Source organism: Somniosus microcephalus, unplaced genomic scaffold, assembly GCF_052327205.1.
Source record: "Somniosus microcephalus isolate GS21.2 unplaced genomic scaffold, FLI_Smic_1.0 unresolved_chr1, whole genome shotgun sequence".
NCBI classification, from domain to species: domain Eukaryota; kingdom Metazoa; phylum Chordata; class Chondrichthyes; order Squaliformes; family Somniosidae; genus Somniosus; species Somniosus microcephalus.
The window spans coordinates 30,871,883-30,898,741 of record NW_028225179.1 but is presented as its reverse complement, the minus strand read 5'-3'; the positions used below and the strand labels follow the sequence as shown (position 1 = coordinate 30,898,741).

Sequence of the window (26,859 nt, the reverse complement as noted above, 5' to 3'; positions counted from 1 at the left end):
ATATTGCAATGTAATATCACTGATCAATATTCAAGTAATTTGCAATGTAATATCACTAATCAATATTCTAGTCATTTGCAATGTAATGGAATATTGCAATGTAATATCACTGATCAATATTCTAGTCATTTGCAACGTAATATCACTGATCAATATTCAAGTCATTTGCAATGTAATATCACTGATCAATATTCTAGTCATTTGCAATGTAATATCACTGATCAATATTCTAGTCATTTGCAATGTAATATCACTGATCAATAATCAAGTCATTTGCAATGTAATATCACTGATCAATATTCTAGTCATTTGCAATGTAATATCACTGATCAATATTCTAGTCATTTGCAATGTAATATCACTGATCAATAATCAAGTCATTTGCAATGTAATATCACTGATCAATATTCTAGTCATTTGCAATGTAATATCACTGATCAATAATCAAGTCATTTGCAATGTAATGGAATATTGCAATGTAATATCACTGATCAATATTCAAGTAATTTGCTATGTAATATCACTGATCAATATTCTAGTCATTTGCAATGTAATGGAATATTGCAATGGAATATCACTGATCAATATTCAAGTAATTTGCAATGTAATATCACTGATCATTATTCTAGTCATTTGCAATGTAATGGAATATTGCAATGTAATATCACTGATCATTATTCTAGTCATTTGCAATGTAATGGAATATCACTGATCAATATTCTAGTCATTTGCAATGTAATGGAATATTGCAATGTAATATCACTGATCATTATTCTAGTCATTTGCAATGTAAAGGTAATGACAAAGGGTTTTGACCCGAAACGTTGACTCTAATTTCTCTGCAGTCATTGCCTGGCCTGCTGAGTTTTTCCAGCATTTCCTGTAGTTATTTCCCTTGCCAGAGTGCTGCCCTGGGCTATCCATGGATTAGCATGTCAATAGACAGACCCCCTAGGGAGCAAAGCCAACATGTCAATGGCTCAAGGGGTGGACTCTGCAATCTGCTGACCTGGGGTTGGGAGGGTCCCAGTCCGGGGGGTGGGAGGGTCCCAGTCCTGGGGTGGGGGGAGGGTCCCAGTCCTGGGGGTGGGAGGGTCCTAATAACTCCTTCCTCCAGAAGGGCCATTTCTCTCAATCTGCTGTGTGTGTATGCTGTGTGCAAATTCTCTGTCTCCATCTTTAACTCTTTAGATCCTCTGGTTTCTAATGTAATGTAATTGTTTGTAATGGGATGTTGTTGGGAGATTGTCTGTGTAACTGAGAGACGGAGCCCTGGGCTCTTGCTGTGCTTTTTTTTTATCATTGCTTTGTTTATTAATCAATCTCATTTCTCTCTCTCTTTTCTCCCAAGGACATTTATTATATTTGCAAAGCTGTACCAAGATGCAGAGAGAGCGAGAGAGTTTTGGGACGAGGAATACCTGGGACAAGAGCTTCCTCCGCAGTGGACAATCTGAGGCCTGCGCCAGAGGCTGCACCCAATGGGCCCACGTGAGTTTGTGTCTGTTTAATACCCCGGCCTTTCATTTCCTCTCGGGGAGCCTGGGATTCTGGGGCCTGGGGTTAACTTGTTCCTGTTGGATTGTGGGCCTGGAGTTTTCAACAGGTTTAAAGCAGCCCTGGCCTTGCAATGTGGCACAAACACGTTAACCCCTGGTGCGGGACAAAGAGGCCCCCCCAAGAGGAAATCAAAGTCCTCAGCGTCAACCCGTGTTATAATTCCACAATAATGCTGGTGGTTTGCGCAGTGCCATTAATTTGAGGCTTCAATGAGATGTGTGGTAGACAGTTTAATTCATGTTACTGTGGTTCCGATTGTGGATTTATTAGTGTCTATTTCACTCCAGCTTTGCGTCTCTCTCTCGCCAGCTTTCTCTCTCTCTCTCGCCAGCTTTCTCTGTCTCTCTCGCCAGCTTTCTGTCTCTCTCTCGCCAGCTTTCTCTCTCTCTCTCGCCAGCTTTCTCTGTCTCTCTCGCCAGCTTTCTCTGTCTCTCTCGCCAGCTTTCTCTGTCTCTCTCGCCAGCTTTCTGTCTCTCTCTCGCCAGCTTTCTCTCTCTCTCTCGCCAGCTTTCTCTGTCTCTCTCGCCAGCTTTCTCTGTCTCTCTCTCCAGCTTTCTCTGTCTCTCTCGCCAGCTTTCTCTCTCTCTCTCGCCAGCTTTCTCTGTCTCTCTCGCCAGCTTTCTGTCTCTCTCTCGCCAGCTTTCTCTCTCTCTCTCTCTCTCCAGCTTTCTCTGTCTCTCTCTCTCGCCAGCTTTCTCTGTCTCTCTCTCGCCAGCTTTCTGTCTCTCTCCAGCTTTCTCTCTCTCTCCAGCTTTCTCTGTCTCTCTCTCGCCAGCTTTCTCTGTCTCTCTCCAGCTTTCTCTCTCTCTCTAGCTTTCTCTGTCTCTCTCTCCAGCTTTCTGTCTCTCTCTCTCCAGCTTTCTGTCTCTCTCTCTCCAGCTTTCTGTCTCTCTCCAGCTTTCTCTGTCGCTCTCCAGCTTTCTCTGTCTCTCTCTCTCCAGCTTTCTGTCTCTCTCTCCAGCTTTCTGTCTCTCTCGCCAGCTTTCTGTCTCTCTCTCCAGCTTTCTCTCTCTCTCCAGCTTTCTCAGTCTCTCTCTCCAGCTTTCTCAGTCTCTCTCTCCAGCTTTCTCAGTCTCTCTCTCCAGCTTTCTCAGTCTCTCTCTCCAGCTTTCTCAGTCTCTCTCTCCAGCTTTCTCAGTCTCTCTCCAGCTTTCTCTATCTCTCTCTCCAGCTTTCTCTGTCTCTCTCTCCAGCTTTCTCTGTCTCTCTCTCCAGCTTTCTGTCTCTCTCTCCAGCTTTCTCTGTCTCTCTCTCCAGCTTTCTCTGTCTCTCTCTCCAGCTTTCTCTGTCTCTCTCTCCAGCTTTCTGTCTCTCTCCAGCTTTCTCTGTCTCTCTCTCCAGCTTTCTGTCTCTCTCTCCAGCTTTGTCTCTCTCTCCAGCTTTCTCTGTCTCTCTCTCCAGCTTTCTCTGTCTCTCTCTCCAGCTTTCTCTGTCTCTCCAGCTTTCTCTGTCTCTCTCTCCAGCTTTCTCTGTCTCTCTCCAGCTTTCTCTGTCTCTCTCTCCAGCTTTCTCTGTCTCTCTCGCCATCTTTCTCTGTCTCTCTCGCCAGCTTTCTCTGTCTCTCTCGCCAGCTTTCTCTGTCTCTCTCTCTCCAGCTTTCTCTCTTTCTCCCTAGCTTTCTCTGTCTTGCTCTCTCTCTCGCCAGCTTTCTCTGTCTCTCTCTCTCACCAGCTTTCTCTGTCTCTCTCCAGCTTTCTCTGTCTCTCTCTCCAGCTTTCTCTGTCTCTCTCGCCAGCTTTCTCTGTCTCTCTCGCCAGCTTTCTCTGTCTCTCTCTCTCCAGCTTTCTCTCTTTCTCCCTAGCTTTCTCTGTCTTGCTCTCTCTCTCTCGCCAGCTTTCTCTGTCTCTCTCTCTCACCAGCTTTCTCTGTCTGTCTCTCTCTCTCCCCAGCTTTCTCTCTCTCCCCAGCTTTCTCTCTTTCTCCCTAGCTTTCTCTGTCTTGCTCCCTCTCTCGCCACCTTTTTCTCTCTGTCTCTCTCTCGCCAGCTTTCTCTTGTGTGGCTCGATGTCAAATTTTGTTTTATAACACTCCTGTGCAGCTCCCTGGGAGGTTTAACTACATTAAAGGCACTATACAAATATAATTGTTGTTGTTATTTCTCTCTAGCTTTCTCTCGCTTGCTCTCTTTTTGCATTGCAACCGAATTTTTCCCCCTTAACATAAAAAATGCAATTGGATTTGTCGTTATTTTAAGTGGTGAGACAGAAACATTTCAGAATACATTTGAATCAAGATTAAAGCTGAGATAGAGGGAAAGAATCAGAGAGAGAGAGCAGATGAGTGAATGAAAAAGAGCGACAGAGATGGGGAGCTAGATAGGAACAGAGAGAGGGGGAGAGAGAACAAGCGATGGGGACAGAGAGGGAGGGACGCAGATGGAGGTGACTGTTAAATGCCAGAAGTGGGAGATGCTATTTTAGATCTGGTAATGTGTAATAAGACAGGATTAATTAATGATCTCATAGTAAAGGATCCCCTAAGAAAGAGTGATTGGTAGAATTTCAAATTCATTTTGAGGGTGAGAAACTTGGGTCTGAAACTCGTGTCCTAAACTGAAATAAAGGCAATTACAAGGGTACGAGGACAGAGTTGGCTGAAGCGGACTGGGAAAATAGATGAAAGGGTAAGACGCTAGCTCAGCAGTGGCAGACATTTAAGGAGATATTTCATCAATCTCAGCAAAGGTGTATTCCAGTGAGAAAGAAAGGCTCTACGAGGAGGATGCACCATCCGTGACTAACTAAGGGAGTTAAAGATGGGATCACATTGAAAGAAAAGGCAGGCAATGTTGTCAAGATTAGTGTTAGGCCAGAGGATTGGGACATTTTTAGAAACCAGTAAATGATGACAAATCAGCAATAAAACTCCATTTCCTGGGTCAGAGCTGTGCATGTAGTTTTTTAATTCATTGCGTGCTTTCTTTTAATCAATTTTCATTTCTCTCTCTCTCCAGAAGCTGCAACGTGACGATGCAGAGAGAGAGTCTTTTGGGAGGTGGAATCCTGGAGAAGAGCTTCCTTCAGAGGGAGGAGAGTGACCGAGGCCCCCTCAGCACAGGCTGCCTGCCTGCCCCCCAATGTGTCTGTTTTAACAGCCCGCGATTCATTGCCATCGCTTGCTCCCCCCAATGTAACATGTACATCTTTCTGCACCACCCTCTCTCTCTTTACCTCTGTAGAAAAGGCACTGAAGATGGCAGACTAGATACTTTCCTTTATTAGCTATGAGGAAAGACTGGATAGGCTGGGTTGGTTTTCTTTGGAATAGAGACTGAGGGAGATTAAATGGAGGTGTATAAAATGATGAGGGGCCTAGATAGAGTGGATGGGACGGACTGCTTTCCCCCAGCAGAGAGGTCAATAACCAGGGGCCATATATGCACTAGAAGTGCCGTAACCGATAAGGTGACGGACCCAGAGCAGGAGAGTGGGATTAGGCTGGATAGCTTTATAAATCGTCCGGCGCAGACATGAGGGGCCAAATGGCCTCCTTCTGTGCTGTAAACTTGTACAATTCCCTCTCTCTCTCTCCCTATTTCCCCATCTCTCTGTCTGTCCCTTACAGCCTGGGACCAGTGACAGAGACACACGCAGGCCAGGCTGTACAGTCAGTCAGAGACACCTGTCCCCGTAGACACATCGGGGGGCTTGAATTTCCACTGGAGTTAGTTCTCCAGATCGCCCACTGTAAGCTGTATATTCCACTCTCCACCTCCCTCCCTCTCGAGTCACATCTCTGTATCGGCACATCTTTCGTTATATCTGTATCTCTACGTCAGTCTCTCTCTCTTCATTGTTCTCTATCTCTTACTGCAACGTTAATCTTTGCATCCCTTCATCTCCCTCTCGAATCTTCTTTCTATCTACATCTTTCTTGATATCTCTGCCTCTCCAACTCTTTCTCTGCAGCACTCTCTGTCTTTCTCGATCTCCAACTCTCTATTTCAGTATCTCTCTCCCTAACTCTCTCTCTCTCTCTCTGCCAGCCACTCTCTCCCTCTCTCTTTGTCCATCTGCCTGTCTCTTTCTATTTTGAATCTCAGTTTCTCTGCCTTCTGCTCTCCGCTCCTCTCACTGGTTCTGGCTCCCTCTCTCTTATTCCCAATCTTGCTCCCTTTCACTCTGTTCTGCCTCTTTGTCCTTCTCACTTTCCGTATCTCTGCTTTCTGCTCCTCAGTCCCTCTCACTGGGCCAGATGTTGACCCGGTGCCACAGTGTGAACCCAGTGACAATAAACCAGAATCCTGCGTCACATCTCTGCCGAGGTTGATTTCCATCAATGTTACAGTAGGGCGAGATGTGAAACGGGAGGCTGATTCACCATCACCCGGTTTGTTGTATAACGCCAAGTCAAACAGTTTCTTTCCTTCTACGTCTCTGCCTCTCTCCTGTGGGTAAATGGAGTCGAGGTGCAGATCAGCCACAATCTAACATTGGTGGGACAGGCTCGAAGGGCTGAATGGCCTCCTATGTCACCCAAATCTCTGTGTGTCTTTTCTCTGTTCAGGGACACCCAGCTCAGGTTTTGTTTCCCACTACACTGATGGGGGTTGGCGGGGGGGGAAACACCTTCCTGCAGTGAGGAACATACCTGGAGCTGGGATGGTACTGTGCGGGAAGGTTGGGAATGTCCGTCATCTCTTGCTCCACGTCTGCACCCCCCCCTGATCTCTAATGCCCCCCATCTCACACTCTCACCCTCCTGTATTCCCAGGCTTCTCAATCTCTCTCCAAATAGGTTCCAGACACTCATTATACAGCCACCGACTGAGTGAGCGGCCACAGCCATTTTGTGTTTGGTGTGGGGGGAGGCAGCCATTTTGTGCTTGGTGCGGGGGGAGGCAGCCATTTTGTGTTTGGTGCAGGGGAGGGCAGCCATTTTGTGCTTGGTGCAGGGGGAAGCCATTTTGTGCTCGGTGCGGGTGGGCAGCCATTTTGTGCTCGGTGCGGGGGGAGTGTTTTACATTGTTTGTTTGTTTGGACGTGAATTAAAGCAAATTAAAGAGAGTTGTGATTTGGAGCCACACCAGGTAAGTGAGTGATTCACACACGGGGCAAAATAAAGTTTCACCAGTGGTGGGGAGGGAGATTGACAGGGCGGGGGGATTATACATGGATGGAGATATATGGGGGTCTTATACAGGGGGGGCTGTGGAGTTTCACCAGCGGTGGGGAGGGAGATTGACAGGGCGGGGGGATTATACATGGATGGAGATATATGGGGGTCTTATACAGGGGGGGCTGTGGAGTTTCACCAGCGGTGGGGAGGGAGATTGACAGGGCGGGCAGGATTATACAGGGATGGAGATATATGGGGGTCTTATACAGGGGGGGGCTGTGGAGTTTCACCAGCGGTGGGGAGGGAGATTGACAGGGCGGGGCGATTATACAGGGATGGAGATATATGGGGGTCTTATACAGGGGGGGCTGTGGAGTTTCACCAAGGGGGAGGAGGGAAGGAGTTTCACAGAGGGAGAGGTGTACAGGGGGCGGAGTGTACAGCGAGATGGGGTGAATTATACAGGGGGAGTTATTTTACAGCAGTGACACACGGGTGGACAATACAGCAGGGGGGGGGCGCAGGAGATAAGCGAGGGGAATTCTACATGTGGGGGGGAATTGACGGGGATTAAACGGGGGAAAATTATAGGTGGAGAGTTTCACGGTGGGGTAACTTCACGAGGGTGTAATATGCAGGGGTATTATGGGGGATTTTAATGGGTTGCATTATAGGGGGGATGTCACGGAGCTATAGTCACAGGGGTATTAGACAGGGGTGAGAAGAGAGTATCACGGGTATTAGACGAGCTGGGGGGAAGAGAGTATCACAGGGGTATTAGACACGGGAGAGAAGAGAGTATCACAGGGGTATTGGGGGGGGGGGAAAGAGAGTATCAGAGGGGTATTGGGGGGGGGGAAAGAGAGTATACAGGGGTATTGGGGGGAGTATCACAGGGGTATTGGGGGGGGGGGGAAGAGAGTATCACAGGGGTATGGGGGGGGGGGGAAGAGAGTATCACAGGGGTATTGGGGGGGGGGAAGAGAGTATCACAGGGGTATTAGACACGGGAGAGAAGAGAGTATCACAGGGGTATTGGGGGGGAAGAGAGTATCACAGGGGTATTGGGGGGGGGGGAAAGAGAGTATACAGGGGTATTGGGGGGAGTATCACAGGGGTATTGGGGGGGGGGGGAAGAGAGTATCACAGGGGTATGGGGGGGGGGGGAAGAGAGTATCACAGGGGTATTGGGGGGGGGGGGGAAGAGAGTATCACAGGGGTATTAGACACGGGAGAGAAGAGAGTATCACAGGGGTATTGGGGGGGGGGGGAAAGAGAGTATCACAGGGGTATTGGGGGGGGAAGAGAGTATCACAGGGGTATTGGGGGGGGGGGGAAGAGAGTATCACAGGGGTATTGGGGGGGGGGGGGAAAGAGAGTATCACAGGGGTATGGGGGGGGGGAAAGAGTGTATCACAGGGGTATTGGGGGGGGGGAAAGAGAGTATACAGGGGTATTGGGGGGAGTATCACAGGGGTATTGGGGGGGGGGGGAAGAGAGTATCACAGGGGTATGGGGGGGGGGAAGAGAGTATCACAGGGGTATTAGACACGGGAGAGAAGAGAGTATCACAGGGGTATTGGGGGGGGGATGGGAAAGAGAGTATCACGGGGGTATTAGACGGGGGGGGGGAAGAAGAGAGTATCACGGGGGTATTAGACGGGGGGGGGGGGGAAGAAGAGAGTATCACGGGGGTATTAGACGGGGGGGGGGGAAGAAGAGAGTATCACGGGGGTATTAGACGGGGGGGGGGGGAAGAAGAGAGTATCACGGGGGTATTAGACGGGGGGGGGGGGAAGAAGAGAGTATCACGGGGGTATTGGGAAGAGAGTATCACGGGTATTGGGGGGGAAAGAGTATCGGGTATTCGACGGGGGGGGGAAGAAGCGAATATCACGGGTATTAGACAAGCTGGGGGGAAGAGAGTATCACAGGGGTATTGGACGAGCTGGGGGGGTGGGAGAAGAGAGTATCACGGGGGTATTAGATGGGCAGAAGAGGGGGGAAGTGAGTAGCACGGGGGGGGGGAAATTCGGTGGAGGGGTAATTCAGCAGGGGGGGATACAGCGCGGGGGGAATAATTCAGCTGGGGGGTACTCAGCAGGGGAGGGAAATTCAGCGGGGGGGGGAATACAGCGCGGGGGAAAATCGGAGGGGGGGAAATCAGCGGGGGGGATACAGCGGGGGGGGGATACAGCGGGGGGGGGGGATACAGCGGGGGGGGGGATACAGCGGGGGGGGGGATACAGCGTTCCCATGGTACTTGCCCGCCTTGTAAACGATGACATACTTATATGCCCTCAACGTCACTGCCCACCTCTGGATCTGGGGTGACACCATCTGTGGTACTGCTTTCATTTCATTAAAAAGAGATAGAAGAGGTTTATGATCAGTGCATATGGTGAATTTCCTGCCATATATGTACTTGTGAAACCTCTGTAACCCAAACATTATTGCTAACCCCTCTTTGTCTAACTGGGAATAGATTATTTCCGCTGGTGTCAGAGTTCGAGACATAAACCCTATTGGTCTTTCCGTTCCATCTTCCAAGCTGTGTGAAAGAACCGCCCCCACCCCATAAGGTGAAGCACCACAAGAGAGAATGATGTCTTTCTCTGCATTGTAGTGAACCAGCACATCCGAGGACAGCATCAGTTTCTTGAACTGTTCAAATGAAACCCCCTGTTCCTCTTCCCACTGCCACTCTGTCTCCTTACGCAGAAGTTTGTGACGAGGTGCTAACACTGTTGCTAAGTTTGGTAAACATCTGTTTTAATAGTTTAGCAGCCTCAGGTAAGCCTTTAACTCAGTCACATTGGTAGGAGCTGGGGCCTCCTGCAGTGCTTGTACCTTCTCCTTGATTGGATGGAGCCCAGTGGTGTCCACTCTGTGTCCCAGGAACACGGCCTCATTCCCCAGGAAAGTGCACTTACTCCTCTTGAGCCGTAACCCAACCTTATCCAATCTTTGTAGCACCTCTCTCAGAGTGCTCAGATGCTCCTGGTTGGTTCTTCCCATCACCAGAGTATCATCCAGATAGATTGAAACATATGGGATCCCTTGCAGTACACCCTCGATAGTCGTCTGGAAAATAGCTGGACTAGATGAGATGAGACACCGAATGGTAAGCGGTTACAGGTAAACAAACCCTTGTGTGTATTTATGGTTACATACTTCTTGGATTCCTCATCTAGTGTAATCTGCAAGTAAGCATGACTCACATCCAGCTTTGTGAATGTCTCCCCTCCAGCCAGATTTGCAAAGAGATCCTCTGTTTTGGGAATAGGATACTGTTCTAGCTTAGACACCCTATTTACTGTCAATTTATAATCTCCACAGATTCTTACCGAATTGTCCGGTTTTAAAACAGGTACAATGGGAGCTGCCCATTCTGAACATTTCACGGGTTCCAGAATGTTCTCTCTCAAAAGACGCTCAAGCTCAGCCTCTACCTTCGGTTTCATGGCATACGGCACAGGTCGTTGTTTAAAAAGCCTTGGTAGTGCCTCCTTGTCTACATAAATCTTAGCTGGGGGGCCATTAAATGTGCCAAGTTCTTACTTGAACACGTTCTCATGTTCAATCAACACTTCTTGCAAAGACAACTGTTTGCCTCCCTCTATTTGATTTATTGCTCCCCAATCTAATTTAAGTTCTTGTATCCAGCCCCGACCTAACAAGTTTGGTCCAGAACCCGATACTACAACTACAGGTAGCTGTTCCACGGTGTCCCTGTGTTGCACAGTTACAGTAGCTGTACCCAATGTCACAACTCGTTCACCGGTATATATTTTAAGCTGCATAGAGCAAGACTTTAACTCTGGAACTTTTGCATGGTTCTACAATTTTGAGTACTCCTCCCTGTTCATTATGGTTATGCCGCATCCTGTATCCACTTCAAAGTTGACCTTAGAGTCATTTACTGTCAGTTGCAAAGTGATAGGATCCACTTTTGGAATGTTCTCTACCATACTATGTATTATGAACATGTCGTTATCTTTCTCAGCTTCTCCGCTGATGTGATGTGCTCCCTGTTTTTTCACTGCTATTCCTAGGTTTTGCTTTCCTCCCCCTTTTGGTTTGCTTTTGCCCTGCATGCATGTTTTATGTGTCCTTTTTTCCCACATTTGTGGCACTTTTCCTCCAGAAACCTGCATTCCCTCGCCAGGTGATCGCCATTGCATCTATAACATGCCTTTACATGCTTACGTTGTGGTTTCTGATGCATATTTAACTTGTGCACAGCAACCTCACTTGCAACTTGCTTTTTAGTAGCCCAGCCGGAACCTTGTATTTCTTTCACATCTCGGTTCCCTGTCTCTATGGCTTGAGCAAGTTCCAGTGCTTTTTCATATGTAAGCCCAGTCTCGGACAATAATCTCTTTTGCATTCGATCATCCATTATCCCGCAAATGAGCCTATCTCTCAGCATGTCTTTCAGGTTGTCCCCATAATTGCAATCATGTGCCAATTTTCTCAACACTGCTACATAGTCCAAGACAGTCTCTCCCGGTTTTCTGTTCCGTGAATTAAATTTGAAACGCTGTACAATCTCACTCGGTCTGGGATTGAATGTTCCTTCAGCAAGGCTACTAATTCAGCAAATGTACTGTCACCCGGCTTTGCAGGACTTCATAAGTTTCCCATTAAACGATACATCTGACTTCCCACGGAAGTGAGCAAAATAGCTCTCCTTTTTCCGACATCATCCATATCATTTGCTTCAAAGAAATGCATCAGCACCTCACAGTACTCATCCCAGGTCAGAGGCTGAACATCAAAAGCAGAGATCTTTCCTACAATAGCAGCCATGATCTGTTGATCCTTTATTCAGTGCTCTTTTTTTTTCTCCGTCACGATGTGATCAGTTGATCCTCGTCGCCAATATGTGATATCCGAGTAGTAAGGTCAGAAACTGAGATAAGCGAGATATAAGGAACAAAACCCAACTTTTAATTCTACGGTGTGGCAGAGAAACATCTCTTACAATCTGCAAGCAAAACACAGCATTTCTTACTGCATGATGCAAGATGGAGGATTCACCTCTGAGTCATACACACAATGCAATGCCACATTACCTTAAAAACTGGTGAATGTGATCCCTTAGTATTTGGCTCCATCTGGTGGATATCTTAAACATTACATCCCAGATTACGATAGAAACCAATCAGTGTACTGATATCTCACTGGCACTGAGAGGAGACTGACAGAAACCGGTCAGCCTACAGGTATCTCACAGAGGGAGAGTGGACTGTGAGACACCAGTCAGTGTACAGATATTTCCCTGAGGGAGAGGGACTGAGAGACTCCTGTCAGTGTACAGGTATCTCCCTGAGAGAGAGGGGACTGAGAGATACCAGTCAGTGTGCAGATATCGCCCTGGGAGAGTGGGTTTGAGAGACACCAGTAAGTGGACAGAAAGAGCCCTGAGAGAGAGGGGTCTGAGGGACACCAGTCAGTGCACAGGTATCTCCCTGATAGAGGGGGCAATGAGGGACACCAGTTAGTGTACAGATGTCACATTGTGAGAGAGAGGAAACTGAGAGACACCAGTCTGTGTACATATATCTCGCTGAGGGAGAGGGGACTGAGAGACATCCGTCAGTGTACAGACAACTCCCTGAGAGAGAGGGGACTGATAAGAGACCAGTCAGTGTACAGATATCTCCCTCAGGGAGAGGGACTGAGAGACAACAGTCTGTGTACAGCTATCTCCCTGACAGAGGGACTGAGAGACACCATTCAGTATACAGACCTGTCCCTGAGACAGTGGGACTAAGAGACACCAGTCTGTGTACAGATATCTCCCTGAGAGAGAGGGACGGAGCGACATCAGTCAGTGTACAGATATCTCCCTGAGAGAGAGGGGACTGAAAGACACCAGTCAGTGTACAGATATCTCCCTGAGTGAGAGAGTGGACTGCGAGACAACAGTCAGTGTGCAGATACATCCCTGAGGGAGAGGGGATTGAGAGACACCAGTCAGTGTACATATATATCCCTGAGGGAGAGGGACTGAGAGACACCAGTGAGTGTACAGATATCACCCTGAGAGAGAACGACCGAGAGACACCAGTCAATGCAGAGATATTTCCCTGAGAGAGAGGGACTGGGAGACACCAGTCAGTTTACAGATATCCTCCTAAGAGAGAGGGAATGAGAGACACCAGTCAGTGTACAGATATCTCCCTGAGGAAGAGGTGACTGAGAGACACCAGTCAGTGTACAGATATCTCCCTGAGAGAGAGGGACTGAGGCACACCAGTCAGTGCACAGATATCACATTGTGAGAGAGAGGAGACTGAGAGACACCAGTCAGTGTACAGATATCTCCCTGAGTGGGAGTGTGGACTGAGAGTCACAAGTCAGTGTACTGAGATATCCCTGGCTGAGAGAGTGGAATGAGACGCTCCAATCAGTGTACAGATAGCTCGCTGAGGGAGAGGAGACTAAGAGATACCAGTCAGTGTACAGATATCTCCCTGAGAGTGAGGTGACTGATAGACACCAGTCAGGGTACAGATATCTCCCTGAGAGAGAGGGGACTGAGAGACACCAGTCAGTGTATAGATATCTCCCTGTGAGAGAGGAGACTAAGAGATACCAGTCAGTGTACAGATATCTCCCTGAGAGTGAGGCGACTGATAGACACCATTAAGTGTACAGATAACTCCCTGAGAGAGAGGGACTGAGAGACACCAGTCAGTCTACAGGTATCTCGCTGAAAGAGAGGGGCTGAGAGTCAGAAGTCAGTGTACAGATACCTCCCTGAGGGAGAGGGACTGAGAGAAACGGGTCAATGTACAAATATCTCCCTGAGAGCAGGGAGACTGAAGGACACAAGTCAGTGTACAGATATCTCCCTGAGAGAGAGGAGACAGAGAGACACCACTCGGTGTACAGGTATCTCCCTGAGAGAGGGGACTGAGGGACACCAGTCAGTGTACAGATAGCACCCGGAGAGAGAGAGGGACTGAGAAACACCAGTCAGTGTACAGATATCTCCCTGAGAGAGAGGGACTGAGAGACACCAGTCAGTGTACAGATATCTCCCTGAGAGAGAGGGGACTGAGAGACACCAGTCAGTGTACAGACATCTCCCTGAGAGAGAGGGACTGAGAGACACCAGTCAGTGTACAGATATCTCCCTGAGAGAGAGGGACTGAGAGACACCAGTCAGTGTACAGATATCACCCGGAGAGAGAGAGGGACTGAGAGACACCAGTCAGTGTACAGATATCTCCCTGAGAGAGAGGGACTGAGAGACACCAGTCAGTGTACAGATATCTCCCTGAGAGAGAGGGGACTGAGAGACACCAGTCAATGTACAGATATCTCCCTGAAAGAGAGGGACTGAGAGACACCAGTCAGTGTACAGATATCTCCCTGAGAGAGGGACTGAGAGACACCAGTCAGTGTACAGATATCTCTCCGACAGAGGGGAGTGAGGGACACCAGTCAGTGTACAGATATACCCCTGAGAGAGAGAGGAACTGATAGAGTCATAGAGTTATACAGCACGGATAGGGGCCCTTCGGCACATCGTGTCCGCACCGACCTTCAAGCCCTGCCTGATCTAATCCCATATTCCAGCATTTGGTCCGTAGCCTTGTATGCTATGACATTTCAAATGCTCATCCAAATGCTTCTTGAATGTTGTGATGGTTCCTGCCTCCACAAGCCTTTCAGGCAGTGAGTTCCAGACTCCAACCACCCTCTGGGTGAAAAGGTTCTTTCTCATATCCCCTCTAAACCTCCCACCCTTAACCTTGAATCTATGCCCCCTTGTTATAGACCCCTCTACTAAGGGAAAACGCTCCTTCGTATCCATCCTATCTATGCCCCTCATAATTTTGTACACCTCAATCATGTCCCCCCTCAGCCTCCTCTGCTCCAAGGAAAACAAACCCAACCTGACCAGACTCTCCCCATAGCTGAAGCGCTCCAGCCCTGGTAACATCCTGGTGAATCTCCTCTGTACTCTCTCCAAAGCGATTACATCCTTCCTGTAGTGTGGCAACCAGAACTGCACACAGTATTCCAGCTGTGGCCTAACCAGTGTTATATACAGCTCCATCATAACCTCCTTGCTCTTATATTCTATGCCTCAGCTAATGAAGGCAAGTATCCCATATGCCTTTTTTACCACCTTATCCACCTGTTCCGCCGCCTTCAGGGATCTGTGTACCTGCACACCCAGATCCCTCTGACCCTCCATCTTGCCTAGGGTCTTACCATTCATTGTGTATTCCCTTGCCTTGTTAGTCCCTCCAAAGTGCATCACCTCACACTTTTCAGGGTTAAATTCCATTTGCCATTGTTCCACCCATCTGACCAACCCATCTATATCGTCCTGCAGACTGAGGCTACCCTCCTCGCTATTTACCACCCTACCAATTTTTGTATCACCTGCGAACTTACTAATCATACCTTTTACATTCACATCCAAGTCGTTAATGTAGACCACAAACAGCAAGGGACCCAGCACCGATCCCTGTGGTACCCCACTGGCCACAGGCTTCCAGTCACAGAAACAACCTTCGACCATCACCCTCTGCCTTCTGCCACTAAGCCAGTTTTGTATCCAATGTGCCAAGGCACCCTGGATTCCATGGGCTCTTACCTTCTTGATCAGTCTCCTGCGCGGGACCTTATCGAAGGCCTTACTGAAATCCATGTATACCACATCCACTGCGTTACCCTCATCCACACATCTAGTCACTCCCTCAAAAAATTCAATCAAATTAGTCAGACATGATCTTCCCTTGACAAAGCCATGTTGACTATCCCTGATTAATCCTTGCCTCTCCAAGTGGAGACTAATTTTGTCCCTCAGAATTTTTTCCATTAATTTTCCTACCACTGATGTTAGGCTCACTGGCCTGTAGTTCCCCGGTTTTCCCCTACTCCCCTTCTTGAATAATGGCACTACATTAGCGGTTTTCCAGTCCTCTGGCACATCCCCTGTGGCCAGAGAGGTTCTGAATATTTGTGTAAGAGCCCCCGCAATCTCCACCTTTGCCCCACACAGCAGCCTGGGATACATTTCGTCCGGGCCTGGGGATTTATCCATTTTTAAGCCTGCTAAAACCGCCAATACCTCCTCCCTCTCGATGTTAATATGTTCGAGTAGATTACAGTCCCCCTGCCCCATTTCTATGCCTGCATCGTCCCTCTCCATAGTGAACACAGATGCAAAATATTCATTTAGAACCCCCCCTACATCTTCCGGCTCCACACAGAGATTGCCACTTTTGTCTCTAATGGGCCCTATCTTTTCCCTAGTTATCCTCTTACCCTTAATATACTTATGAAACATCTTAGGATTATCCTTTATTTTGCTCGCCAATGTTATTTCATGGCCCCACCTTGATCTCCTAATTTCTTTTTCAAGTGTCCCCCTGCACTTTTTGCACTCCTCTAGGGCTTCCTCCGTCTTTAGCCTTTTGTATCTGCCAAAAGCTCTCCTTTTTTTCCTAATCCCGTCTCGTATATCCCCTGACATCCACGGTTCCCTGTGGTTTTTGGAACCACTCTTGACCTTTACGGGAACATGTTGCCATTGTATGATCTCAATCTCCCTTCTGAAAGACTCCCATTGCTCCGATGCAGATTTTCCTACAAGTAGCTGATCCCAGTCCACTTTGGCCAGATCCTGTCTTATCCTATTAAAATCGGCCTTCCCCCAATTTAGAACCTTTATTTCTGGACCATCCCTGTCCTTTTCCATGACCACCTTAAATCTCACCGTATTATGGTCACTGTCACCAAAGTGCTCACCGACTAGCACTTCTTCCACTTGGCCGGCCACATTCCCTAGAATTAGGTCCAGTACCGCCCCCTCTCTTGTAGGACTTTCGACATGCTGGTTCAAAAAGTTCTCCTGGATGCACTTTAAGAATTTTGCATCCTCTAAGCCTTTCACACTCTGAGTATCCCAGTTTATATTGGGGAAGTTGAAATCCCCCATGACTATTACCCTATTATTTGCACATTTCCCTGAGATTTGCCAACATATCTGTTCCTCTATCTCCCCCTGACTGTTTGGGGGCCTATAGTATGCTCCCAGCAAAGTGCTTGCCCACTTTTTGTTTTTATGCTCCACCCATATGGCCTCATTAGAGGAACCTGCAAATATATCATCCCTCCTTAGGCACCAGTCAGTGTACAGATAACTCTCTGAGGGAGAGGGGACTGAGAGTCACCAGTCAGTGTTCAGACATCTCGCTGAGAGAGAGAGAGAATACTGAGAGACACCAGTCTGAGTGCAGATATCTCCCTGAGAGAGGGGACTGAGGGACTCCAGTCAGTGTAGAGAAATCTCCCTGAGAGATGGGACTGAGGGACACCATTCAGTGTGCAGATATCTTGCTGAGACAGAGTGGACTGAAAGACATCAGTCAGTGTACAGATATCTCCCTGAGACAGTGGTGACTGAGAGACATCTGTCAGTGTACAGATATTTCCCTGAGAGAGAGGGGACTGAGTGACACCAGTCAGTCTAAAGCTATCTCCCTGAGACAGAGGGGACTATGAGACATCAGTCAGTCAATAGATAAATCCCTGTGAGCGAGGGACTGAGAGACGCCAGTAAGTTTAACGTTGTCTCCCTGAGGTAGAGGGGACTGAGAGACACCAGTCAGTGTACAGATATCTCCCTGAGAGAGAGGGACTGAGAGACACCAGTCAGTGTACAGATATCTCCCTGAGAGAGAGTGACTGAGAGACACCAGTCAGTGTACAGATATCTCCCTCAGAGAGAGGGTATTGAGAGACAGCAGTCAGTGTACAGATATCTTCCTGAGAGAGGGACACTGAGAGACACCAGTCAGTGTACAGGTATCTCCCTGAGAGAGAGGGACTGAGAGACACCAGTCAGTGTACAGATATCTCCCTGACAGAGGGGGCATTGAGAGACAACTGTCAGTGTACAGATATCTGCCTGAGGGGATGGGACTGAGAGTCACCAGTAAATGTTCAGTTATGTCCCTGAGAGAGAGGGACTGAGAGACAGCATTCAGTGTACAGATACCTCCCTGAGAGAGAGGGGATTGGGAGACACCAGTCAGTGTACAGATATCTCCCTGAGAGAGAGGGACTGAGAGACACCAATCAGTGTACAGATATCTCCCTGAGAGAGGGGGGATTGAGAGACACCAGTCAGTGTACAGATATCTCCATCAGAGAGAGGGTATTGAGAGACACCAGTCAGTGTACAGATATCTCCCTGAGAGAGAGGGACTGAGAGACACCAGTCAGTGTACAGATATCTCCATCAGAGAGAGGGTATTGAGAGACACCAGTCAGTGTACAGATATCTCCCTGAGAGAGAGGGGACTGAGAGACACCAGTCAGTGTACAGATATCTCCATCAGAGAGAGGGGATTGGGAGACACCAGTCAGTGTACAGATATCTCCCTGAGAGAGAGAGACTGAGAGACACCAGTCAGTGTGCAGATATCTCCCTGAGAGAGGGGGGATTGAGAGACACCAGTCAGTGTACAGATATCTCCATCAGAGAGAGGGTATTGAGAGACACCAGTCAGTGTACAGATATCTCCCTGAGAGAGAGGGACTGAGAGACACCAGTCTGTGTACAGATATCTCCCTGGGAGAGAGGGACTGAGAGACACCAGTCTGTGTACATATATCTGGTTGAGGGAGAGGGGACTGAGAGACACCAGTAGGTGTACAGAAAACACCCCGAGGGAGAGGGGACTGAGATACACCAGTCAGTGTACAGATATCTCCCTCAGAGAGAGGGTATTGAGAGACAGCAGTCAGTGTACAGATATCTTCCTGAGAGAGGGGTACTGAGAGACAGCAGTCAGTGCACAGATATCTCCCTGGGAGAGAGGGGACTGAGAGACACCAGTCAGTGCACAGATATTCCCCTGAGAGAGGGCGGATTGAGAGACACTACATTTGTTCCGTTTCCAGCTACTGAATAACGTTTCTTTACAGCTGGCAAACAGCTTCAGGAATGAAAGACTGAAGGAGGAGAAGCTGAAGGGGTTTCAAAAATACATCGACAAGCAGGTACTTCATATTTTAACTAATCTGGGAGTGTTTGACGGGACAGTGTAGAGGCAGCTTTACTCGGTATCTAACCCGTGCTGTACCTGCCCTGTGAGTGTTTGATGGGACAGTGTAGAGGGAGCTTTACTCTGTATCTAACCCGTGCTGTACCTGCCCTGGGAGTGTTTGATGGGACAGTGTAGAGGGAGCTTTACTCTGTAACTAACCCGAGCTGTACCTGCCATGGGAGTGTTTGATGGGACAGAGTAGAGGGAGCTTTACTCTCTATCTAACCCGTGCTGTACCCGCCCTGGGAGTGTTTGATGGGACAGTGTAGAGTGAGCATTACTCTGTATCTAACCCGTGCTGTACCTGCCCTGGGAGTGTTTGATGGGAGAGTGTAGAGCGAGCTTTACTCTGTATCTAACCCATGCTGTACTTGCCCTGGGAGTGTTTGATGGGACAGTGTAGAGGGAGCTTTACTTTGTAACTAACCCGTGCTGTACCTGCCCTGGGAGTGTTTGATAGGAGAGGGTAGAGCGAGCTTTACTCTGTATCTAACCCATGCTGTACCTGCCCTGGGAGTGTTTGATGGGACAGTGTAGAGGGAGCTTTACTTTGTAACTAACCCGTGCTGTACCTGCCCTGGGAGTGTTTGATGGGACAGTGTAGAGGGAGCTTTACTCTGTATCTAACCCGTGCTGTACCTGCCCTGGGATTGTTTGATGGGACAGTGTAGAGGGAGCTTTACTCTGTAACTAACCCGTGTTGTAGCTGCCCTGGGAGTGTTTGATGGGAGAGAGTAGAGGGAGCTTTACTCTCTATCTAACCCGTGCTGTACCCGCCCTGGGAGTGTTTGATGGGACAGTGTAGAGTGAGCATTACTCTGTATCTAACCCGTGCTATACCTGCCCTGGGAGTGTTTGATGGGAGAGTGTAGAGCGAGCTTTACTCTGTATCTAACCCATGCTGTACCTGCCCTGGGAGTGTTTGATGGGACAGTGTAGAGGGAGCTTTACTCTGTAACTAACCCGTGTTGTAGCTGCCCTGGGAGTGTTTGATGGGACAGTGTAGAAGGAGCTTTACTCTGTATCTAACCCGTGCTGTACCTGCCCTGGGAGTGTTTGATGAGTCAGTGTAGAGGGAGCTTTTCTCTGTATCTAAACCGTGCTGTAGCTGCCCTGGGAGTGTTTGATGGGACATTGTAGAGGGAGCTTTACTCTGTATATTCCTCGTGCTGTACCTGCTCTGGGAGTGTTTGATGGGACAGTGTAGAGGGAGCTTTATTCTGTATCTAATCTGTGCTGTACCTGTCCTGGGAGTGTTTGATGGGACAGTGTAGAGGGAGGTTTACTCTGTATCTAACCCGTGCTGTACCTGCACTGGCAGTGTTTGATGGGACAGTGTAGAGGGAGCTTTACTCTGTACCTAACCCATGCTGTAGCTGTCGTGGGAGTTTTTGATGGGACAGTGCAGAGGTTCTTTACGCTGCAGCTAACCCGTGATATACCTGCCCTGTGAGTGCTTGATGGGACAGTGTAGTGGGAGGTTTACTCTTTACTTAACCCGTGCTGTACCTGCACTGGGAGTGTATCATGCAGACAGTGTAGGGGGAGATTTACTCTGTATCTAACCCGTGCTGTATCTGCCCTGGGACTGTTTGATGGGACAGTGTAGAGGGAGCTTTACCCTGTATCGAACCCGTGCTGTATCTGCCCTGGGAGTGCTTGATGGGACAGTGTTGATGCAGTTTTACGTTGTATTTACCCCATGCTATACCTGCCCTGGGCGTGTTTCATCGGAGATTGTAGAGGGAGCTTTACTCTGTATCTAACCCATAGTGTACCTGCCCTGGGTGCGTATGATGTGTAGTGTATGTGCCTTTAAGAGCCCCCTGTGTACTGTAATGCCAGTAATGGCCACTCCGGCTATATAAGCCTGTATGTTGTGTTGTATCAGTTAGTTCACCTCCAGACTTTGTTCAGTGAACACCTGTGAAACCAACTCCTGCCTTCAGTGTCTCTATTAACACACGGACACAACAGTGGCGATGAATTGGAAACGGACTTACCTGCAATTCGGCAGCACCTCAAGTCTTGCAAATAAGGTGGATGAGCTGAAGGTGTTGATAAACACATGGGAGTATGATATTGTTGCTATCACGGAGACATGGTTGAGGGAGGGGCAAGACTGGCAGCTCAATATTCTGGGGTACGGAATCTTCAGGCGAGACAGGGGGGGAGGTATAAAGGAGGGGGTGTCGCAATATTAATTAAGGAGTCAATTACTGCAGTAAGGAGGGATGACATATTAGCAGGTTCCTCTAATGAGGCCATATGGGAGGAGCTTAAAAACAAAAAGGGGGCAAGCAGTTTGCTGGGAGTGTACTATAGGCCTCCAAACAGTCAGGGGGAGATAGAGGAACAGATATGTAGGCAAATCTCAGAGAAATGTGCAAATAATAGGTAATAATAATGGGGAATTTCAACTTCCCCAATATTAGCTGGGATAGTCAGAGTGTGAAAGGCACAGAGGGTGTAGAATTCTTAAAGTGCATCCAGGAGAGCTTTTTGAGCCAGCATGTAGAAGGTCCTACAAGAGAGGGGGCGTTGCTGGACCTAATTCTAGGGAATGTGGCCGGCCAAGTGGAAGAAGTGCTAGTAGGTGAGCACTTTGGTGACAGTGACCATAATATGGTGAGATTTAGGGTGGTCATGGAAAAGGACAGGGATGGGCCGGAAATAAATGTTCTAAATTGGGGGAAGGCCGATTTTAATAGGATAAGGCAGGATCTGGCCAAAATGGACTGGGATCAGCTACTTGTAGGAAAATCCACGTCGGAGCAATGGGAGGCTTTCAGAAGGGAGATTGAGATCATACAATGGCAACATGTTCCCGTAAAGGTCAAGGGTGGTTCCAAAAACCACAGGGAACCTTGGATGTCAGGGGATATACGAGAATGGATTAGAAAAAAAAGGAGGGCTTTTGGCAGATACAAAAGGCTAAAGACGGTGGAAGCCCAAGAGGAGTACAAATAGTGCAGGGGGATATTTAAAAAGAAATTAGGAGATCAAGGAGAGGCTATGAAATAACACAGGCGAGCAAAATAAAGGAAGATCCTAAGATGTTTTATAAGTATATTAAGGGTAAGAGGATAACTAGGGAAAAAATAGGGCCCATTACGGACAAAAGTGGCAATCTGTGTGTGGAGCCAGAAGATGAAGGAGGGGTTCTAAATGAATATTTTGCATCTGTTTTCACTATGGAGAGGGACGATGTAGACATAGTAATAGGGCGGGGGGACGGTGATATGCTCGAACATATTAACATCGAGAGGGAGGAGGTATTGGCGGTTTTAGCAGGCCTAAAAATGGATAAATCCCCAGGCCCGGACGAAATGTATCCCAGGCTGCTGTGTGAGGCAAAGGAAGAGATTGCGGGGACTCTAACACATATATTCAGAACCTCTCTGGCCACAGGGGATGTGCCAGAGGACTGGAGAACCGCTAATGAGGAACCATTATTCAAGAAGGGGAGTAGGGAAAAACCAGGGAACTACAGGCCAGTGAGCCTAACATCAGTGGTAGGAAAATTATTGGAAAAAATTCTGAGGGACAAAATTAGTCTCCACTTGGAGAGGCAAGGATTAATCGGGGATAGTCAACATGGCTTTGTCAAGGGAAGATCATGTCTGACTAATTTGATTGAATTTTTTGAGGGGGTGACTAGGTGTGTGGATGAGGGTAACGCATTGGATGTGGTATACATGGATTTCAGTAAGGCCTTCGATAAAGTGCCACACAGGAGACTGGTCAAGAAGGTAAGAGCCCATGGAATCCAGGGTGCCTTGGCACACTGGATACAAAACTGGCTTAGTGGCAGAAGGCAGAGGGTGATGGTCGAAGGTTGTTTTTGTGACTGGAAGCCTGTGGCCAGTGGGGTACCACAGGGATCGGTGCTGGGTTCCTTGCTGTTTGTGGTCTACATTAATTACTTGGATATGAATGTAAAAGGTATGATCAGTAAGTTCGCGGATGATACAAAAATTGGTAGGGTGGTAAATAGCGAGGAGGGTAGTCTCAGTCTGCAGGATGATATAGATGGGTTGGTCAGATGGGCGGAATAGTGGCAAATGGAATTTAACCCGGAAAAGTGCGAGGTGATGCACTTTGGGGGGACTAACAAGGCAAGGGAATACACAATGAATGGTAAGACCCTAGGCAAGCCACAGGGTCAGAGGGATCTGGGTGCGCAAGTACACAGATCCCTGAAGGCGGCAGAACAGGTGGATAAGGTGGTAAAAAAGGCATATGGGGTACTTGCCTTCATTAGCCGAGGCATAGAATATAAGAGCAAGGAGGTTATGATGGAGCTGTATAAAACACTGGTTAGGCCACAGCTGGAATACTGTGTGCACTTCTGGTTGCCACACTACAGGAAGGATGTGATAGCTTTGGAGAGGGTGCAGAGGAGATTCACCAGGATGTTACCAGGGCTGGAGCGCTTCAGCTATGAAGAGAGACTGGGCAGATTGGGTTTGTTTTCCTTGGAGCAGAGGAGGCTGAGGGGGGACATGATTGAGGTGTACAAAATTATGAGGGGCATAGATAGGATGGATACTAAGGAGCTTTTTCCCTTAGTAGAAGGGTCAGTAACTAGGGGGCATAGATTCAAGGTAAAGGGCGGGAGGTTTAGAGGAGATTTGAGAAAAACTTTTTCACCCAGAGGGTGGTTGGAGTCTGGAACTCACTGCCTGAAAGGGTTGTGGAGGCTGGAACCCTCACAACATTTAAGAAGCATTTGGACGAGCACTTGAAATGCCATAGCATACAAGGCTACGGACCAAATGCTGGAATATGGGATTAGATTAGACAGGGCTTGATGGCCGGCGCGGACACGATGGGCCGAAGGGCCTCTATCCGTGCTGTATAACTCTATGACTCTATGACATTGAATCCTCAGACGTCCAGAATCGAAGGAAAGCAAGGAAAAAAAAATGCTGTGGTTTCACCAGCTCGCCGAGCTGGTGGCAGGTCCTGCAATAATCCTTCCTTGGCGGTGGCCTGGGGCTCCATCGGCTGGTTCTGCAGCGAGGCCAAGCAACGAAGGCGGAGGCAAACAGTAACAGACGGGGGGGGGAGCACTCGGGAGATGGCCGGCGCTGCTAGCAGGTCGGCGTTCGGACCTAGCAGAGAGAGTCCGGCGGGAACGAGTCTCCACCTGTAAATAAAAAATTTTTTTTTAAAAAACGCGGAAAACAGCGTTATCATCGGCAGCAGTGGCGGGAAAGCACGGGAAGCACCATATCTTTTCTGCAGGAAAGAAAGAAAAGCACGGAAAGCACCATTTTTTTCCCAGGATGCCTAAGGCTGGCAATATTGATGCTTTTGATAACGATATAGAGGATTGGACCTCATATGTGGAAAGAGTGGAGGTATATTGCACCGCAAATGGAATAGAAAATGATAAAAAGGCGTCAGTACCTCTAAATCTAATGTGCGCAAAGACAAACTGGCTGTTACGAAACTTAATCACTCCAGCCAACCCAAATGACAAGAATTTTAAGGAAATTGTTGATACCCTACAAGAGCACTTAAACCCAACACCGCTGCTGATAGCAGAATGATTCAAATTCTTCAAGAGGAATCAACACAAGAATGAAAGTAACGCTGATTACCTGACTGAATTAAGAAAGCTATCAAAGCACTGCCAATTCGGGGCAGGACTGGCAGATTATCTTCGAGACAAATTCGTCTGCGGTCTCCTAAGTGAAGGAACACAGGAAAGGCTGCTTTCTGAGAAAGATTTGACACTGGACAAGGCTTTCAGTATGGCTGTATCATTTGAAGCAGCCGCAAGAGGATCTGCAGAGATACAGCAAAAGACACAGGAATTCGGCACCCATGAAATGACACAGGTTTTCGAGAGATGTTATCGCTGCAGCAGATCCACCCATGACCAGAGGGACTGCTGGTTCAAGGACAAAACATGCAGGCAATGCGGAAAGATTGGACACATTGCACTGGTATGCCGATCTGGACAAAAATAATCCATGGACAGGAAAAAAAAATCAATAAAGAAAAGTACAGAAAGGTACAAATGATGACGGACAGTAGCTCCGAAGACCAGAAGAGCTATAGCGACTCCGGAAACAAGAGACTAAGCTGTCTCAAATTACATAATGTAATTGCCAAAGAAGATTACCAGACCATTTGGGTTACCCTCACGATAGCAGGGTCCCCAGTTAAAATGGAGCTAGATACAGGATCAGCTCTGACCGTCATAAATCGACGGGATTACGAGCGGCTATTTCCGCATATACATTTAAAAGACACATCCATTATCTTGAAAACATATACGGGGCAGAAAGTATACCCCAAAGGAAAAATAAGGGTGCCTGTTGTATACAACGGCAAGGAAATACAGAAGTTGTATTTATACGTTCTACAAGATGGTGGTCCACCGCTGTTGGGACGTGAATGGATCAGGAAGATACGTTTAGACTGGCACTCCATTCAGGCACTGACGGTGACCAGTAAGGAAAAAAATGACGATGACGTCATACCTGAATGATTAAAAGACATCTTGGCCAATGCCAAGGAAGTGTTTCAAGAGAAACTAGGAACCTTGAAAGGCATCACCGCCTCAATAACAGTGGAAGGTGCGGCAATTCCCAAGTTTTTTAAGGCAAGACCGGTGCCATACGCAATTCGTCCAGCAGTCGAGGCAGAGCTGGAGAATTTGGAAAAGGCAAGCGTATTATCCAAGATAGATTGGAGCGAGTGGGCAACACCCATCGTCCCGGTCATGAAGAAAACGTTGAATAATGATAAATCTGAAGAACAGAGAAAAATTCGCATCTGTGGAGACTTCAAGGTGACTGTAAACCCGGTCCTTCACATGGTACAGTATCCACTTCCGAGGATAGAAGATATTTTCGCCTCACTATCCGGAGGGAAACGTTTCACCAAAATTGACTTGGCACAGGCATATCTACAGATGGGGGTTGAAGAGGCCTCTAAAAGTATCTCACGATAAATACACACAAAGGCCGGTACCAGTACAATCGACTGGTTTTCGGAGTAGCATCAGCTCCAGCTATCTGGCAAACAGCTATGGAGCAAGTCCTCCAAGTGATTCCGGGGACTCAATGCTACCTAGACGACATCCTTGTAACAGGAGAAAACGACAACGAGCACCTTGCCAATTTGGAGCAGGTGCTCACTAGGCTGAGAGAACGGGGCCTACGAGCAAATCGCCCCAAGTGCGAATTTTTCCTGAATCAAATATCATATTGTGGCCACATAATTAATAAGGAAGGGTTGCATAAGTCCCCTGAAAAAAATGAAGCGGTCATAAAAGCCCCAGCACCTGAAAATGTTTCACAATTAAGGTCGTTCCTGGGATTAATAAATTACTATCATAAATTTTTACCGAACTTATCAACTCTTCTGCACCCTCTTAATGAGCTGCTACAAACAGGAGTAATTTGGAAATGGAGCGAAGACTGTAAACGTGCCTTCCATAAATGCAAAGACTTAATCACGTCCAAGGAAGTTCTGGCTCATTACAACCCATCACTGCCAATCAGACTGGCGTGCGATGCATCCCCTTACGGCGTAGGAGCGGTATTATCGCATAGATTCCCTGATGGCTCAGAACGGCCGATAGCTTTTGCGTCACGCTCATTGAACTCAGCTAAGTGTAACTATGCCCAAATCGACAGGGAAGCACTCAGCCTGGTATGGGGAGTGAAGAAATTCAACCATTACCTACGCGGACAAACATTTACCTTGTTGACTGACCATCAACCCCTCATCTCCATATTCAACCCTAAAAAGGGTGTTCCCATTATGACAGCGCAAAGGCTACAGAGGTGGTCCCTTTTTCTAGGGGCACACCAATATAACATAGAATACAAAGGATCAAAACAGCATGGGAATGCTGACAGTTTATCGTGCCTACCGTTGCCAATGGTAGAAGAGGCACCTACCGTAGACCCAGTGGAGATGTTCCACTCTACCATAGTCGAATGTCTACCAGTAACAAATTCTGCCATTGAAAGGGAAACGAGAAATGACCCGACTCTCTCACGAGTTTACGATTTAACAGTGAAGGGATGGCCAGCACATGGCGAACCACTGTTGCCAGCATTCTCGCAAAGAAGAGAACAGCTGTCAGTGTGCTGAGGAACCTTGATGTGTGGATCCAGAGTGGTGATTC

General features: G+C 48.0%; 1 long non-coding RNA gene across 1 annotated transcript in view; it reads left to right on the top strand.

The window, feature by feature from the left end:
- The first annotated feature begins 14,847 nt into the window (after nucleotides 1-14,847).
- The window catches only part of LOC147094561 (uncharacterized), a 43,044-nt gene continuing 31,032 nt past the window's right edge, over nucleotides 14,848-26,859 (top strand). Inside the window, exon 1 of the long non-coding RNA XR_015074747.1 lies at nucleotides 14,848-18,657. This is a non-coding gene — a long non-coding RNA (uncharacterized LOC147094561). The remainder of the gene's footprint in view (nucleotides 18,658-26,859) is intronic.